The sequence below is a fragment of the Strix aluco genome, chromosome 1 (genome assembly GCF_031877795.1).
Source record: "Strix aluco isolate bStrAlu1 chromosome 1, bStrAlu1.hap1, whole genome shotgun sequence".
Lineage (NCBI taxonomy): Eukaryota > Metazoa > Chordata > Aves > Strigiformes > Strigidae > Strix > Strix aluco.
In genome coordinates this window covers 149,927,691-149,944,585 of record NC_133931.1, presented here as the reverse complement: position 1 = coordinate 149,944,585, position 16,895 = coordinate 149,927,691, and the positions used below count along the sequence as shown (strand labels likewise).

Here is a 16,895-nt window from a genome sequence, read left to right as displayed (position 1 = left end):
GAGAGAACAAAATAAAATAAAATATGACCTTTAAAGAAGAGGCACACTCATGAACAGAAACTTTCCAGGAAATGGAGAATCACTCCACATATAAGATGCCGAATTAGTCATAATTTATCACAAAATATTATAATCTTAAAGAGAAAACAAGCATGAAGTTCTGTTGAATCAGCTTTTAAACTTCACTTAAACATGCACCATTCCCCTCATCTCACAAAAACAAGTACCAAACTGTGGCATCAGTGGCTTTATTTCTTCATTTATGTCAACTATAAATATAATCTAAACAAGAATCATTAAATCTTATCAAGGGCTGAGCTAAGAGTATGCTGCATGTTTGCAAGCAGGAACTTGCTTCTAGCTGAGAAAACCCTGACCAATATAAGGCATGTGCTTAACTTTAAGCAAGTGCTTAAGTTCCACTGATACAACAATACTCACAGACATGTTTAAATTTAGATTGTATGTCCAAGTTACTTATCAAATTTCCTTGATTTTTTAAATAAATGCAACAGATCAGTACTCCTTTCTGAAATACATTCTGCTGAACTGTATGATCTTAATGCACTTGGGCACATGAATAACAATGTAACAGACCAAAAATCCCTGAGATCCTGGAATTATGGGAGCAAGAAGCTAGCAAAACCACTACAGACTTCACAGGAGTGGTGGTGAAACTCTAAATAAGCCAATTCCAGTAAATAAGAGCTAAAGCAAGAAATCAGATAACAGCAACAAGTAAGAGAACAAAGAGTCATACATGAAATTATTTTTTAAAAATGTATGACAAAACTAGTTAGTAGGTCTAGGAAACAAACAGTGCAAGGAATGACACTTTATTGAAAGAGGTGAAAAGAAGGCTAAAAATTAATGCAACACTAATACATCATCAATTAAAACCTGAACACAGATTAAGAGCGTAAGGAAGCAATTAGCATGTCTGCTGTAATGCAACAGGTAATACCACATTATTATAAAAAATTATGTCAACAGTAAAACATTCTTCTACTCATACAAATTTTCTTTTCCCATTCAACTTAGTATCTGCTACTAAGGAACTTGCAAAAAAAATGATAGCAAACAATGTTGGTTTATGATAGAAATATGTAACAACAAAACATGTCTCAGAACTAGCACTGGAGGAATCTCTTACATGGAAGAAGGTAAAGTATTGAAGACAATAATAAAAAAATACTCCTATGCAGAATAGAGTCATAAGGAATCACAGGTTGAAGGGGAATAACTAATTTACAGATAAAATTTTAGTTTGAAAACAGGAAAATAAGATGACCAAATTTGGAGTAACTCAAAACCAGGTAACAGGATTAGAGCAAAATCTTACATTTAAGGCAAAAGACTGACAGAACTAGTGAAACTGAGGGATTTGCACAGGGATATTTGAAAAGTTACAGTGGAAAAAAGACTCAGCATTACACAATGTAACTTCCAGCTGCCCAGAGTCCTTTGGACTGGGGTTCATCTCACTTTGCTAAATAAAAGAGAAAAAACCCGTATTTTTTGGTCATATTAAAAAGAGAGAGAATCAAATTTTGGAACTGTAATTGTTCAGCCACTGGCTCTTGAAAAGCCTCAAAAACATACACCGAGCTAGTAACTTTACACAGAGACTTCAAAATAGCTGCAAATCCAGACAATTTAAGAATATAAATCAAAATCATTTCAGGGAAATGTAAATAATATTATGGAGGACAGAGACTAAGTTTTTCCCATTTTTGATAGGGGTGAGGAAGGAAGAGAGGAGACATCTAGGGAAACCAGAAATAAAACCAACAAAAATGCTGCAGTTAATCTTAGAAAACACTGTAATTTTTAAAATAGATTTAGAAGGACAACATGTTTTAACTACTTCACCATGTGAAGAGCTTCATTGCTGTATCAACTAACCAGAGCTCAGCAGTTCAGCAGTATTTCAGAGATGGGCTTTTTGGCAGTAGGCTACCTGTTACCTACATGTATTGAAAAATGCCTTTGACACATACTAGTTGTTTGTCAGAAAAGTCAGTTTCCATGCTAGCACAACTCATAGCCTGTAAACACAAGGAGATACAGCCTTAAACATGAAGGCAGAACCTCCAATGCAGAAAGCCTTCAAGCCAGAGAGGGCTCAAAAGTTGGAGTACGGGTGGGGAAAGTCAGTACTTTTGCTTGCCCTATTGTCATCCTCTTTCCCAGGCATCCACTATGGGCCACTGTGGAAAAAAAAAAAAAAATGACTGGCTTAGGTAGACCTTTGGTTTACCCCTCGAATGGCTTTTTTATGTTCTTTTCCCTCCCATCAAAACAAAGCTTTATCAGTCAAACTGCTCAGAACTGCGTGAGATGTCCTTGTGTGCAAGACTCTGACCTCAAAAAGCACATTGGACTTGACAGACTGCAAATTCAGTTCAGTTCCACCTCGTAACTCCCAGTGAACCTGAAAAAAAACATCAGAGCAACATCCTCCCTTGGACAACTTCTCCAGCTGTTTCTATTTGCAAATTAGGAGTAATATTAATAAAATTGGGAAGGTAACTGGCAGAAAAAATGAATGTGGGTCATGTGATTCATGAAACTTCTTTAAAAGAAAATGTATGTAATTTTATTAACAGTTTATATCACATTTTGGAATTGCTATTTGGCTAAGGAAATGTAAGTAGTTATTCAAAAGAAACTGAAGGAAGAAGTAGGGAGACAAGTAGTTATGTTCATTATATCATTCATATGCCATACTGACTTCTTAATCTTGTTTTAGTACCATTCCTGCAAGTCAGATCCACAAAAAGGAGACATCCACTTTCAAAAAAGAAATGTCTTAAGAGTACAGTATAGATCACCAGAATAGACATCAAAATTCTCTTTCATAGTATAGTTACATTAACACTAGTATGAATATATTATAAAAATATACAAAAGTTTATCCAAATTTGCTACACAACTAGTGCAATTTTGTATGTCCAATACTAAATTTCTTCAGAGTTGGTTTTGGTGTTGGTTTTTCTTGTTAAATCAGGTTACAAACCCAACCATTATTTCTAACTGCAACCATTAAAGAGCGGCGTTGTTTCCAAGAACATGCCCTTCATGATTACAACAGGACTATTTCCCTGCAAGCAAAACCCTGGATAACATTCACACAAGCTGTAAGCTCTCCAATGCCAACAGCAAAGTCCCCTCCTATTTTGCAATCTGCCAAGCAGGCAGAGAGAAACAGCAATGAGTCTCTCCCCCTTGATAAATGCAGTGCCATCAAACTGTGGTTTTGTGCCAGGTGCTTAGAGAGCCAGAAGAACTATTCTGTTCTCCAAAGCCACCGACAAGAGTAGAAGCAGCAGCTGTGTTTTGCAGCAGTGGGTCCCCAACCTCGTCTCTTCTAAACCAGAAAATGCAAATTAGGGTTAAATTCCTGGAATTTTGAACAGCTAATTTGATTTCTGTAGTGGTCTTTCTGCAGCAATTCCTGTCAAAATCTACTCAACTGAAAAAAGAAAAGAAAAAGAAGAACATAGGCAGTAGCTGTGTTGCTGGTTAGCTGACAAAGTGCATGCCAAACATCAGCTTGGAGAGACTTTAATAAAATTTTGTATCAAAAGCCTATTTTAGAATCTAATATTTATAAAAACTTTAAATTAAAATCAGAAATCTGGACGTAGTCCAGCCTAGAACCAGTACATACTATGAAGCAAGATGGTCACTGGTTACTAACTCTGCACAGGTAGGGAACCCTATACAAAAGCCAACGCCTGAGGATGGCACATCCCTTTGAACCTCTATTCTCTACTGGTATATGCAAAATGCCTTTGCAAATGTAAAGGCAAGTATCACTGCAAGATCATGTTGCTGTCAGAGCAGAAGGCAGGGAGATCATCAGATTCTGTGCTAGGACTCCAGATCACAGTATTCTGACATTAAACTAAGCAAAGATCAAACACTAAGAACAGACCAAAAAAAAAAATTTCTGTCTTTCTGTGGCAACAGTTTTTAGCTTTGAGGGTCTTGCATCTTTCTGAGAGTAGAAAAAAAGCGAGAGGAAAGTGAAAAATAATTCTGTCAAGGGAGCAATACAGGCAAAGAAAATTTCCATAAAGCTCAGGAAGTTTAATTAAATTAAATTGTCTTTAATAGACAGCAATAAAATAAACTTATGAGCAAATATTTCTGCAATATATATAAAAAGAAAGCACAACCAAACTTTCCTTCCCACTTTTAGACTGAACTGGCTTCATTACAGAGTCTTGCTAATGGAGCAGAATCATCACAGCTAAGGGACTTTAAAAAGGGCCCTTCTTCTGCTACTCTGATAAATGCTGCTTTTAAAACCTCATATCCCAGATATTATGGTGGAAATTTTGTAAAAAGGGAATGGAATCTGCCTGAGTAAAAATCTCTGATATTCCTTTCAAAATTTCATTTTATCCACAGACATGTCCAAATTCCTGGGGGGTTGGGGAATGATAAAAAAGTTGTTATTTCATGCTGGTCCTATTTCAAGGCTTCTTCACATCTCCCATTCAACTTGAGACTTTGTCTTCTCTTCCCACAGACATACGTATGCACACATTTACAGTACAGATGCCTGCCACAATCTGCATGCTCCATCTACCCCATTTATCCCGAAATCAGCATAACACATCTCTCCCTCATTTCAGCCAGAAGCAGCTTTCTCCTCCTCTCTGCCAAAACTCCAGGGAAACACTAGGACCAAAGTGAAGCCTTCCTGCCCCAGATCCAATGCCTCTCGCCACTCCAGCACAGTGAAGTCTGTCTCAGCTCTTAACTGGAATATGCTCAGTACAGGTGAAATGTTCATGCACTTACACCTGCTGTGCTCCTTTAAGTCTCTACAAAGCACATAAAACAAAGATGTTTCAGAGACTTATATCTTTGCCAAGTTTGGGCAGTTTTCTCATAGGAGCATCACAAAGCACATTCTTTAGACTGGAGTAAGCCTTCTGTCAACCTTTGCATTGCTACTTCAGAGCACAGATACAATGCATCTTCTCAACACAAGAGTAATCTTATTTTTATGTATTTATAAATATTTTTTATTTATATATTTTCTCCTTTCTTAAAAGGAGGAAGATGTTTATGTAAAAATGCAAAAACTCAAAACTGAAAAAAAGACCATCCAGGAAGGAGAATTTCAGCCTGCCCCATTAAAATGTGGCTGAGATAGATAGAACTAAACAGAAGCTTATTGCAAAATGTGTCAGAAAGCATAAGCAGAGACGTCATTATCCGGTCCATTTATAATTTGTAACAGAACGTCTGTTTCTTCCTCTTAGATGATGAGCACACGCACGCATGCACACACACAAACCCATAAAGGCTGCCCAAGGAAAACTGGTAGCTACATTTCAGACAGAACAACTTGCAGACCATCAGAAGGGTAAAAGCATATTGTCAATCTCCTATTGACCGCACCAGCACATTTGTGAAATCTAGCCCTGCTCAGAGTATTTAAGCTTATGTTTAGTTTTAAGCATATCTATAAATATATTTATGTTCAGAAAAACATTTAAGCACAGGCTTAAGAGTAGATTAAACAATAATGCCCAGGTCATTTGCTGAATCTGGGTCTTAAAATTCAACAGTTGAATCACAGTAAGTGTTTTCTTTTCCTGGGGGTGGTAGGATGTGACATGTATTAAACTCACCTGTCTGAAGAGATGAATGCCAGCTTGTACAGAGCCTCCTTACATTTACACTTCTGAAATGGTTTCAATTAGTGCAGAAATCCTGCTCTCTATTTCTATTACCAATCCACTATAAAACCTCACAAGTAAAAACCTATGTTGAACAAGGTACCAGGCTTTAATATACTGTTTTGAGGTATATTTCAATCATGAAAACAAGTATTACGCTACAGCAGGAGAATAGGAGTTTGTTTCAATACTGTTACACATACATTAGCAGCACCGGCCTCATGCCTCAAGGCTACTGAATTGGTTTCTTTCAGAAGTAAATTTATTCTAAATACTACAATTGCTTCATATACCATCACTATTGAAAAAAAGCCAATTCGAGACCAGCGCTCCTGAGCAACAGACTAACATAAGACAACATGAAAGTTTTTTAAAAAAAAAAAAAGATAATCTCTAAGGAAGCAGATTCTGTGCTCATGTTTCCAGGAAGTAACTGCAAAAGCAATGGGTTAAGGAAAGCAAAAAAAATACAGTAAAATATTGCAAACATCATCTCCTAGTGAGGGAGCTGGTCTCTTCTGCCCTTACATAATTTTGTACTGTCCCTCTGTTTTCAAAAAAGCTCTACAAGACCGGTTGGAAAGCAAGCAAAGTAAGCCAGTCCTACTTCTGAAACTCAGTCCTGCTCTTGGAAAGCCTTAGGAAGTATACAGATACAACTTCAAACATAAGTCATCAGGGGCAATCTGTTAAATATTCTGCCAGTGCACATACTAATAAACTTGAAAGTGCAAGTAATCTGATCAATTGCATAGTCGTGATAATTTTTTCATCTTAAGGCACCATTATACTTCCTAGTAATCTATCATTTTTTAAAAACAATTTTCTAATTATTTATAGATTACGTCTTACTAACATTTAAACCACAGCTGATATACACCATATTCAGTCACAAATGAACTGAAGAATTGTCTGGTTTTATTAGTCTTTTTGGAAAGATTTAGATACTCAACTGTTCTCCATAATTTTCTCCAACAGTAGCAATTAAGATGTGAGGCAGCCTAGAAATCTATAGAAATTCTGTCACCAACTTATTTGATGCTGCAAAAAAGCCACTAGTTCTTTCTCATCATTTACATATCTGTTCAAGCCTTTTCATAGATCACTGGAATTTTTAAACCCACTTTCAGATTACTTTTTCAGGACTGAAGTATGAAAAAAGAAGGGCAAGGGCTGATAAGGTAGTGTGTTTTATTTACATACCCAAGCAACACTTTCCCCTCTCTCAAGCAAATTGTCATTTTTGTGTCTATCACTAGAAATCATATATTCATCAGGTTCTAGAAACACCTGCTGAAAGAAAGCATTCTAAATAAAAGAACTTCTGATATCAATCTTGTATACAGACTTCTAACTGACTGCAGCTTGGGAAAAAAGAGTTACCCTAATAATCTTGTTTTATGAACACAGCATATGCTGTGACCCAAAGTATTTTATGATACAGCACACTTGCAAAATTGTCTCTACAAAAGTCTCTGTGAAATTACAATGTACACAAACGAACGTTATCAGAAATGTTACAAGACAGGATTTTTCCTCACATTTATTTCATTCTGTAGTCAATTCAAAAGACATGAAAAAAAGCACTGTAGGTGTACATCTGTCTTGGAGCTTGTAAGTATTTGCTAACAGTTAATTTTGCTGTAACCCAACAGTCTTGAAAGCAGCATGATAATGCACCCATCTCTATGCTACCAACTGATAATCCTGAAATGTTTTGGCACAACCCTTATCTCAATTTATGGCTAGAGTTTAATAGGAACTGGGATAAGAGTTGCCAAAAGCCAAATTAGCTAATGCTGAATGTAATGAACAGCAGAGCTCTGATCATGCTCTGAAATAAATTCTAAGTGGAAAGAAGGATGCCCATGGAATTAAAATTGACAGTATGATTAATACCAAGCCCTATGAAGTGCCTCTTAGCTGATTGCTAACATTAGATATTGGCTCCCATTCTGACAGGTATAGTTTATTGTCAAAATGTCCTAACGTTCCACATCAAGGAAGGAAAAAAAGTTTACTATTTTCTATTAATCTACAAAATTTATACTTCTTTCCACCTTTAAGCCATACATTTTTCTCTGTGAAAAAAAGATGCAAGTAAATTACAGCACATGTCATTTTAATTATGCATTGTAAGGAATTCTGTTTGTCAGGACTCAGAAATTCCTCCTTGGTGATATGACTGGATGACCTGGGATTAATTAGTAAGGAGATATGAAGCATTGTTTCTGCCAGGGGTTTGAAACTACTGTAAGTCAATTCAACAATAAACAGAAATTGTCACCTACTGTATGTACCACAGATTTTCAGAACGCTTTGCTCCTGCCTCAACCAAACCTCATTTTGTCCTAGTCCAAGCTGAAGTGGAGAGGTATAAAACTCCCAGTTGAGTTTTGGACAGACTCAGAATGTACACATACGAAAGTAAACCCACTATACTTTAGTAAGCCTTTTCCCAAAAACTGCCTGTTGGTTCTGGAGATTGAGAGACTTGTCAATCTGACATTTTTCTTCAGTTTATTCTAAGAAAAGGTGATGTTGCATCTATATTAGAATTTAAACTATTTTAAACATTGAAATGGATGTTTTTCCTCTGTCGCCTTGACAGCAAGTAGCACAAAATGTAACTGGGGTTTAGTTTTAAGTGCAAAGTCTCAACCAATTATTCTTCAAAGATGATACACACCTAAATTTTTACCTTTAACTGTGAATAGCAAGTTCTCCAACTGGATGCATATTTACAGATACTTGCTTATTTCTCTTGCAACCACTTGGCTTTACATACAACCATCTTATGATGCTTTCAAATCAGATTTACAAGAACATTATTCCTACTGAAAAGTCTGTTCACCTCACAACACCAAGGTAAGAACTGTATCTGAATAAACACATTTAAAACAAAACATAGTATTTCACCACACTGTAAATGCATGTTCATTGAATGATTCAAAATTTTAGTGTAATGCACAGCTTTCTTCTGTCTATTCATCCTATTGTAAGTGGCATCCTTTACTTCTGTTTAAAGCTGTAAGTAAATTCTGTAGGACACGGTACATTTTTTAATCTGGACCAAAAGGTGAATCATGCAATGTTAAATAATGAACAAAATGTCACAGGCATGACTCATCAGAGAAAAATAACGGTATTGCGATATATCACACTGTAAACTGCAGATTAATTTTTGTCTCTATTCCTGTGCAATTTTAATCAAAACAAATTAATTGAAATGGGTACAATAAAACTAGCTAATTTGAAACAACTCTGTAGGGAAAAATTAAATCAACAATTTTCATACTGGAAACTCATCACCTGCATTTTTCCTGTAAAAACTAGAGGGTTTTTCATCAGAACTATGCAAAGTCAAACAATCCTTTGCTTTTCAATAAAGGTCAGAAGAAAAGCTTTCCATTCAGCTGGAGCATTTTAATTAAACATTGCAGCAGGTGTTTGGATATGCTGCCAACTCCTGAAAAGCTTGCATAAAAACTGTATCTTTAAAAAAAAAAAAAAGACCTGTACATCCTCAAGCCCTCTTTATCTGTCTTTTCTATGAATGGGTATTCACAAAATTACATACAATTGTCTCTGTTTTGGAAGACCAGTACCTGCCCCTTGCTATAAAAGAGTTCTTCATCAAAGCTGTTGGAAGCTAGCCATGCAATTCTCACATCAATTTTATGGCCATGGCAGATCTCTGCAACAGAGCACAACCTAAAGTTTAGCCTTCACTGATGACCTGCTTCAATTTGTTGGGAACATAAATGGTCTGTTCAAACTGACAAAAAGAGAATCTTTAACTGTGAGCTGAATTCACTTTTGAGACAAAATACTGCAGTTAATGCAGATCCTTTGTAGGTCATGTGCATGCAATCAAGTTTTTCAGCAATAACACACGTCCCAGCTTTAGCTCTCCATGCATTCACATAAAAGCAGCCTATGGAACACCTCCAGAACTGCTTACATTCTTAAGGAATGCAAAGCCCATCAAAAGGTACAGACTCCAGAAGAGAGGTGGGAGGAAACAGGGAGTGGAAGAGAGGAAGAACAAGATGTTGTCTCCACAGTGGCAGTAAGTGATTCTATCAGCTGAGAATGTAAGTCTGAATGCAAATCTCAACATAAAGACTAGAAAGCAGCAACTCTCCTATACACCAGGATACACATAGCTCCATCAGTGCAGTACTGTTCTTCAAAACTAGACTTCTATCAGCATAATCCAGTGCTTACTGCTTGACAAAATCAGTGGGCATCTTGGGCACCTCAAAACCCATCATGTTTGAATCAGGAAGACGTTCTCAGTTGAATTCTGATGTATGAGGAGAAAGGACTACCAGCGATACTTAGGTTTTTTTTCTGAGACTTAGTAGTTTGGCCTTTGAAACTACAGGCAGAACAGAAAACCAACAGTTTAATCTCAGCAGTGTAACAGCTTTGGCAACACGCAGTGAGCATAACTTCTCATCTCCCTACAAAGAACAAGACTAAAAGAAAAAAAAAAGCACTACTTACAAATTCAATTAGAAATTTAAGACCATTTGGTCTCAACTTGCAGCAAGGGCTCAGCATCACTTTGTTGCTATGAAACATTATCACATAGGAATAATCAGGCATAAAAACCTGCAGCTGACTCATTCTCTGGCTGAAATGATCTCAGCTGAGAAGGCCACTTTCAATTTGAAATGAATTAAGTAGCAATTCCGAACATGGCTCTGAAAGATGCCTTAAGCATCTCAAATGGGCAATGCTGAGATGTCAGACAAGATCTTGGAGCAGTGACTAAATCTGAACAGGTCCTTGAGTAACTATAATATAACATGCAAGCAGAGACAGGTGGGAAGCTGAGACTTTTCACACATGAATCTCAGAGCTGACCAGTGCTATGACAGGAATCTGAAAAGTCCAGGGACTAAAGGAAGAAATCAACTGTACCTGCAACTGCTCTGCTACTCATAATTAAAATAGGTAACACATCCCACAAATGACTGTGTCTCAGCTTCAAAACTCATCCTGGGAATGAGAGAAACCTGTAAAGATGCATTACCTCACTACAGGGGTAACTTCTAGCAGTAGCGATCTGGCCCAGCTGTGAACCAGGAGGATGCCATTACAGAAGTATGTATCCTGTAGAACTTGAGTCTTGAACCAGTCCTGGGTCTGCACAGATAGACTGGTGAAAAGCAGATATTTATTTCCTCAATCTGGGAAGCATTTGTATTTATTCATTTTCCTTATGAGCAGACTGAAAAGTGATTCTCTTTCTTCTTTGAGTTAAGGAAATGCTGGAAATGAAAGTATTCTACAGTGCCTTTCCTTCAGTGTCTAGATGAAGCAAAATGCTGCTTCTTTTTTGCGCTAAACGTGGGTAAGGAGAGTTCTTCATGAAAAATGAGGGAAGCATACAGAGAAAGATGAAAGGATGCAAATGTACAGGACCGGCAAGCCTGGTGCACAAGGGTAAGGCTGTTGCTGCAGAGTGTGTCTTGGAATCAGCTGTGATAGACCACCACTCTGTCAGCTTCACTGCCCCCAAAGACTAACACCAGCCAGCTTACCACCTCCAAGACCTGCTGTCTCCAAAACTGACAAGATGACTCCTGGCCAGCAATCACCTCTAAAAATAGGCAGTCCTGATAAATTAATGCAATTTCTGTCTTACAAAGATACATGTTTATAGAAGTGAGATGGATCATCAAAGATCATAGCACTTCAAATCTTTTATCCAAACACACACTCCCTCAAGAGTCACATGAATCTTAACTAGAAACAAACTAATAGCACAGTGAATTAATGCTCTAGAAGACTCTAGGCAAATAAAACTGAACACAAATCCAACTGGAAAATGAAGCTCCTTCTACTTTGCTGTCTTAATGCTTGTTTGCAGAATGCAACAATCAGATTTTAGAAATAAATTCATTTTCATATCAAAATTAAAAACAGCAAGCTCACTACACAACGAACAAAATTTTCAGGGTTCAAAATGTTACTTTGCTGCAACCCTGCCTTTTTTCCTTAGAAGTCCTTTAAGAGCTGTTACTTGAGAGAAGAAATTCCTAAAACCTCCTGGCCTAGATTCTATCTTTTTTTCTTTTTTATATCCTTGACTAAGTGTTCTTTGATAACCCAAATACACACATCCTTATGTATAGAAGAAATATTCCCCATATACTCAAAAAGGTCAACAAAAATACAATGGGAGAACTTGTTCTGGAATGTTGGAGAGAGCTGGCAGTACCTGAAGTTGTGTGGGTTTTTGTGCATAACAATTAAAGAATTATCTTTTAATGTAGTAAACTGTCACACAAAAATCCTAGCAGATTCAAGTCATGTCAGATAACAGGCTCATAAATCAGGTTTGCTACTCTACACTCTTATCCTAACATCTCATCTAGCATTTTTACTGGGAGAAGAAATCTCAAACATAAGAGAAAAATTTTGCAAACAGTATTCAAAAGCAAGACCTTCCAGCATGACGTAAAAGTATTATGAGAAAAAAATTGAGTATATTTTTCTTTCAACCCAGAAGGTCATTACCTTTCTTTGATAGTACTGAATGGTTCTGGGTTAGACAAGATGACTTTGCTCTATATAGCAATTTACAAAGCCATTTCTATAATGACTCATTTTAGCATCACCAATACCTAGCTCTCTCAGGCCAGAAACCATGTCTTTACTAGTCAGCAGACATATGATGAAGTTATATTGTTTTGCTCACTTCCAATGGGAACAAGCATATTACCCTGTCACCTCAAACCTGAAAAGCATCCGGATCCTGTTCAGAATTTGCAGGGATGCCAAATGTAAACTATAGAAATATCAAATGCTGTATTGCTTCTGGTTTTATGTGTTCATCCAGGCAATGAGGTTTTTTTACTGCCTACCTGATCTTTTAAAATCAGTTACCATATTTCAAATACTGTATCATTAAACACATTACACATGTATATCACCGTATTTTTATACTGGCTCAGGTTTTTAGAAATTTGGAGGTTTTCCACTGTTTGAAGGAACTTTTTTGTTTTAAGTAACTTTGCATCTTTCCACGTTACATTAACTTATTTTTGTCCAACTTCTCTCACACACTCAAAAAGCATTAGGTAACATGGTTCAAAAAAAACATTTGGGGACCACTCACACTCAAGATTCTTCTGAAGATGTAATCTAGACTTTAGCATCATTATTCTTCCAAGACAAACACTTAGACTTTGAAATCAGGTAAATTGGGAGAGTTTCTTTGTCAACTTGGGTTGCCTGAATCAAATACTCAAACTCAAATTACAGAAAAGCAAACACAAAAACAAAACTCCACCTTCACAGGATCAAGGCCCAAATAATAAGAAATTCATTCTAACCAAAAACAACGAAGAGACAAAGGAATCTGGGTAAAAGCAGTACTGTGAAATCGATGAGTAGGTGTTCAGAGATAATTTTCTTGTCAGATGTGCAAAATAGGTAACTTGCAGCATGTCCACACACTTCCACCTATCCTCCCTTTAGTCTATTTACTCTATGAATTCCCAGTGCAGACTAATGCAGTCAAATGTGCTTTTAAATGACACATTAAATTAGGAGTCTCATACCTTTTCAGAAAATTTAGGTCAATTTACTGGTAAAGCCCCCTGGACATTAGTATTTTCACTTTAGTATTTCACATAAAATGTGAATGTTTTAAGCTACATTGGCCTTCAGAAATCCCAAACACCAGTTTCTTGATTACCTATCAGGTTGTTGTATACTACTCCATCTCTTAAGCTAGAAGAGGAATTACAGTATTACAAAATCACTCAGAACTTGGATCATAAAATAAACTATTTATACCATCTGTTATAAAAGAGCAAAATTATTCTCCTCACTCTACTGCTGAAAAAAAGATCGAGGTTAATCCACTTCCCCAATGCTGTACAGCAAATTGGAAGAGCAGGCTACATTAAAATGCTGAAACCTAAGGTTCCCCATTTCATGACAACTCTATATTATCTTTTCAAGAACCAGGATGCACAACTACGCCAGCACATCAGGCTCGTGTCCTAAGAATTCTAGGACTATTCTACTTCTTGAGACTGCAAATCACTTTTTTTTTGTTAAACATTTGTATATTATTAGCTATAACATTATTACTTCAGCGCCCAGGTAGTTCAGCTGGAGAATCTAGCCTCTGCATGAGATGTTTAAGACAGTTACTTCAAGTGCTTCAGGTCAATAAGCCAATACTACCACACTCTTGTAAATGAAGCCAGGAGTTCTCATGAGGTTTTACCAATAACTTCAGAAACATTAAATTATTCCTTTCATGTTCTTTGTCTTACCTAACAACACAAATCCCACTTTAAAAAAAAATCATTGTGTTCTAGAAGACTCTAGGCAAATAAAACTGAACACAAATCCAACTGGAAAATGAAGCTCCTTCTACTTTGCTGTCTTAATGATTGTTTGCAGAATGCAACAATCAGATTTTAGAAATAAATTCATTTTCATATCAAAATTAAAAACAGCAAGCTCACTACACAAATAGTAAAATAGTTTCAAATGGGTGTATTTTATTTTCTCATTTCATTTTTTTCTTATGCAAACATTTTGACAGTGTATTTAGACCAAACTTCTCCTCTCTCCCATCACAGTTCAATTTCTGATTATGAGCACTGAAGTCATGAACACTGGATTAGAAAGCAACAGTAGGATCTTTCTTACAAGAATGTAATTGTATTTGAGTTCAAACAAAAATATCTAAAAATATGAAAAGAAGTATAGAAGAACAAAATGAAGATAACAGGTAAAAAGGTTGCCTCCATTCAAGTTCAATCCTTTTTGAGTAGTTCCAGTCGGGTGCTCTGGTGGAGAGATACAGTGATGAAAAAGGAAAAGAAAGATCTTGCAGTCAAAGCAAAGACTTATTCTGGGCTCAGACCTGTTCATCCATTTCCACAAAATTTGGAAATGCTACATATATTTTGCTTCTGTAAATGGAGTTCTTAAGCTAGTTTATATGATACTGCAAAGTTATTTATCATTTACAATCTAAGATTCATGGATGGAGAAAATTTGTAAATAAGAGGAAAAAATAGAAAGATTTAATGGGCCTGAAAAGTTCAGAGGAAAAAAAATCTACAAGTCTGCATTAAATTATCAGAGAAAAAGTGCATTACAGCTTTTCTTTTAAGAAATGATTGAAGAATAAAATTCTAGTTAAGTTGCTTTAAGATTTCAGTATGCATTTTTCAGTACGACGAAAAGTCACACAAGCTAATAAAAAATAAAGTTTTCAATTACAGGCACAGAAAAAAATGCAAGGTAAAGCTTACAGAAGTACACATCTCATTTTCTCACCCATGCACTGTTCCTAACATACACATTTTTTTTTTTTAAGATCTACCTGCCCTACCATAAGAAAACCAAATGTAACCACAGCCTTACCCATGTCACAGATGTGGAGCAGTTTGCTAACAACTGGCTACGTGAGAAAGGGCATAGCACCGAGGAACTGCTGACAACGGCGACGTGATGGGAAAATACCGAAAAGTATCAAAGAAGAACAAAGAACAGAAGCAAGACTATGTACAAGGCCTTGCAGAAATCATAAGGGGAGAGATTGGTATTTAACCTTAGCAACCAATGTATCTAACCTTAGCAACCTATAAGGAGCTCGCTTTTGCAATATGTATGAACTGATTATTGTAGATATAAAAGGAGTGTGAGTACTAATAAAGTTGAGCCTTTGTGCATTAAATGATGGCTGGGCTCCCTCTGCGTTCTTTCAACAAGTGGTGACCCCGACGTGATCCGTGCCAAAGGACGTGATCTGCTAACGACGTGATACGTGCCAAAGGACGTATAAGGCGCCACGAAGGATAAAGACCAGTGAAGGTGGTTCAGGTCCTTAAGCAGCGAGGACGGCAAAAGGCGACTGAAATAAGAGAAAAGGCCCGCGCCCTGGGTGTCATAAGAGGTGAACCCTGCTGATACGTGCTGCCGAGACCTGGAAAGGCTGCAACGGAAAAATTCAGGTATGGACAGGCAAGCAGCATATGATTTATTTGCATCCTGGCTGACACAACGCCGGGTTGAGGGAATAGATGTAAAAAAGGATCTTCAGGGGCTTTTAGCTTATGGGGTAGAGCAAGGTTGTTTTATTAATCCACATGCAGTTCATGAGTTATCGGAATGGCGAAAATTTGGAGATAAGTTATGGGAATTAACATTGAACGATGATAAGACAGCAAAAAAGTTGGGAAAGTTATGGAGGATGGTTCATAATGAATTGCTAAGGTATCAGGCGGAAAAAAGAGCTGCACAGGGCGCAGTTGCGGCAAAAGAGAAAAACACCAGATATGGGGAGGAGGAAACTAGATGGCCATTGCCGCCTACGTTTCGTGAGCTTGTTTTACCACCTTTACGTTCCGAAGAGACGGGACAGGAAAGCTCAGAACGAGTTCTCCCTACCGCTCCCCCCGCCCCCGCCCTGAGTAGCCCTGACGCGTCCAGCCACACTGTGACGCCGGAAAGCGAGAATTCTACTCCTGGCTCAGAAGATGGGCTGGGGATAGAGATCGCTAAAGAAAGGTGTCGGGCTTGGAATGCATTGGCACGAGAGGGGTTAGAAAAAGGGGATGAGGCGATGACTCAGATGGCGACAGCAATGGCTTTTCCAGTTCAGTTTCAGCCGAACCCAGCTGGTGGAATAAATGCTACTGTTACGGCATTAGATTGGAAGCTTTTGAGTTCTTATGGTGTTACTGGTGAACCGGTTCGTCAAATGTTAGATTATCTCTGGAGCACTCAACTTCTTTTGCCTGCAGATTGTCGAGGTATAGCAAAGTTAATTTTCTCTCCTAGTCAGTTGTTGTTGTTTAATGCGCATTGGCAAGCGAGAGTATTAGAATCGGTAGCGATACAGCGGCAAGCAGGAGATCCATTACAAGGGATTACAATGGATGAATTAATGGGGTTAGGACCTTATGCTAGAGTAGAAGCTCAAGCACTGCTCGGTCTGGATAAAGTGAGAGAGGCAATGAGGTTAGTGAGAGAAGCCATAGAGCAAGTGAAAGAGCCAGGCGGAGTTCCAATGTATATGGGAATTAAGCAAGGGAGAGAAGAAACTTTGGGCAGTTTTGTAGATAAGTTGGTAAATGCAATTGAAAGAGCAAGAGTACCTATCTACATGCAGGGTGCTCTCTTAAAACAATGTATTTCACAAAA

At 37.4% G+C, this 16,895-nt stretch overlaps 1 protein-coding gene across 2 annotated transcripts in view; it reads right to left on the bottom strand.

Moving 5' to 3' along the window:
- Positions 1-16,895, bottom strand: part of ANO10 (anoctamin 10) — a 129,864-nt gene that overhangs the window by 43,618 nt on the left and 69,351 nt on the right. The gene's annotated exons all lie outside the window — the stretch shown is intronic.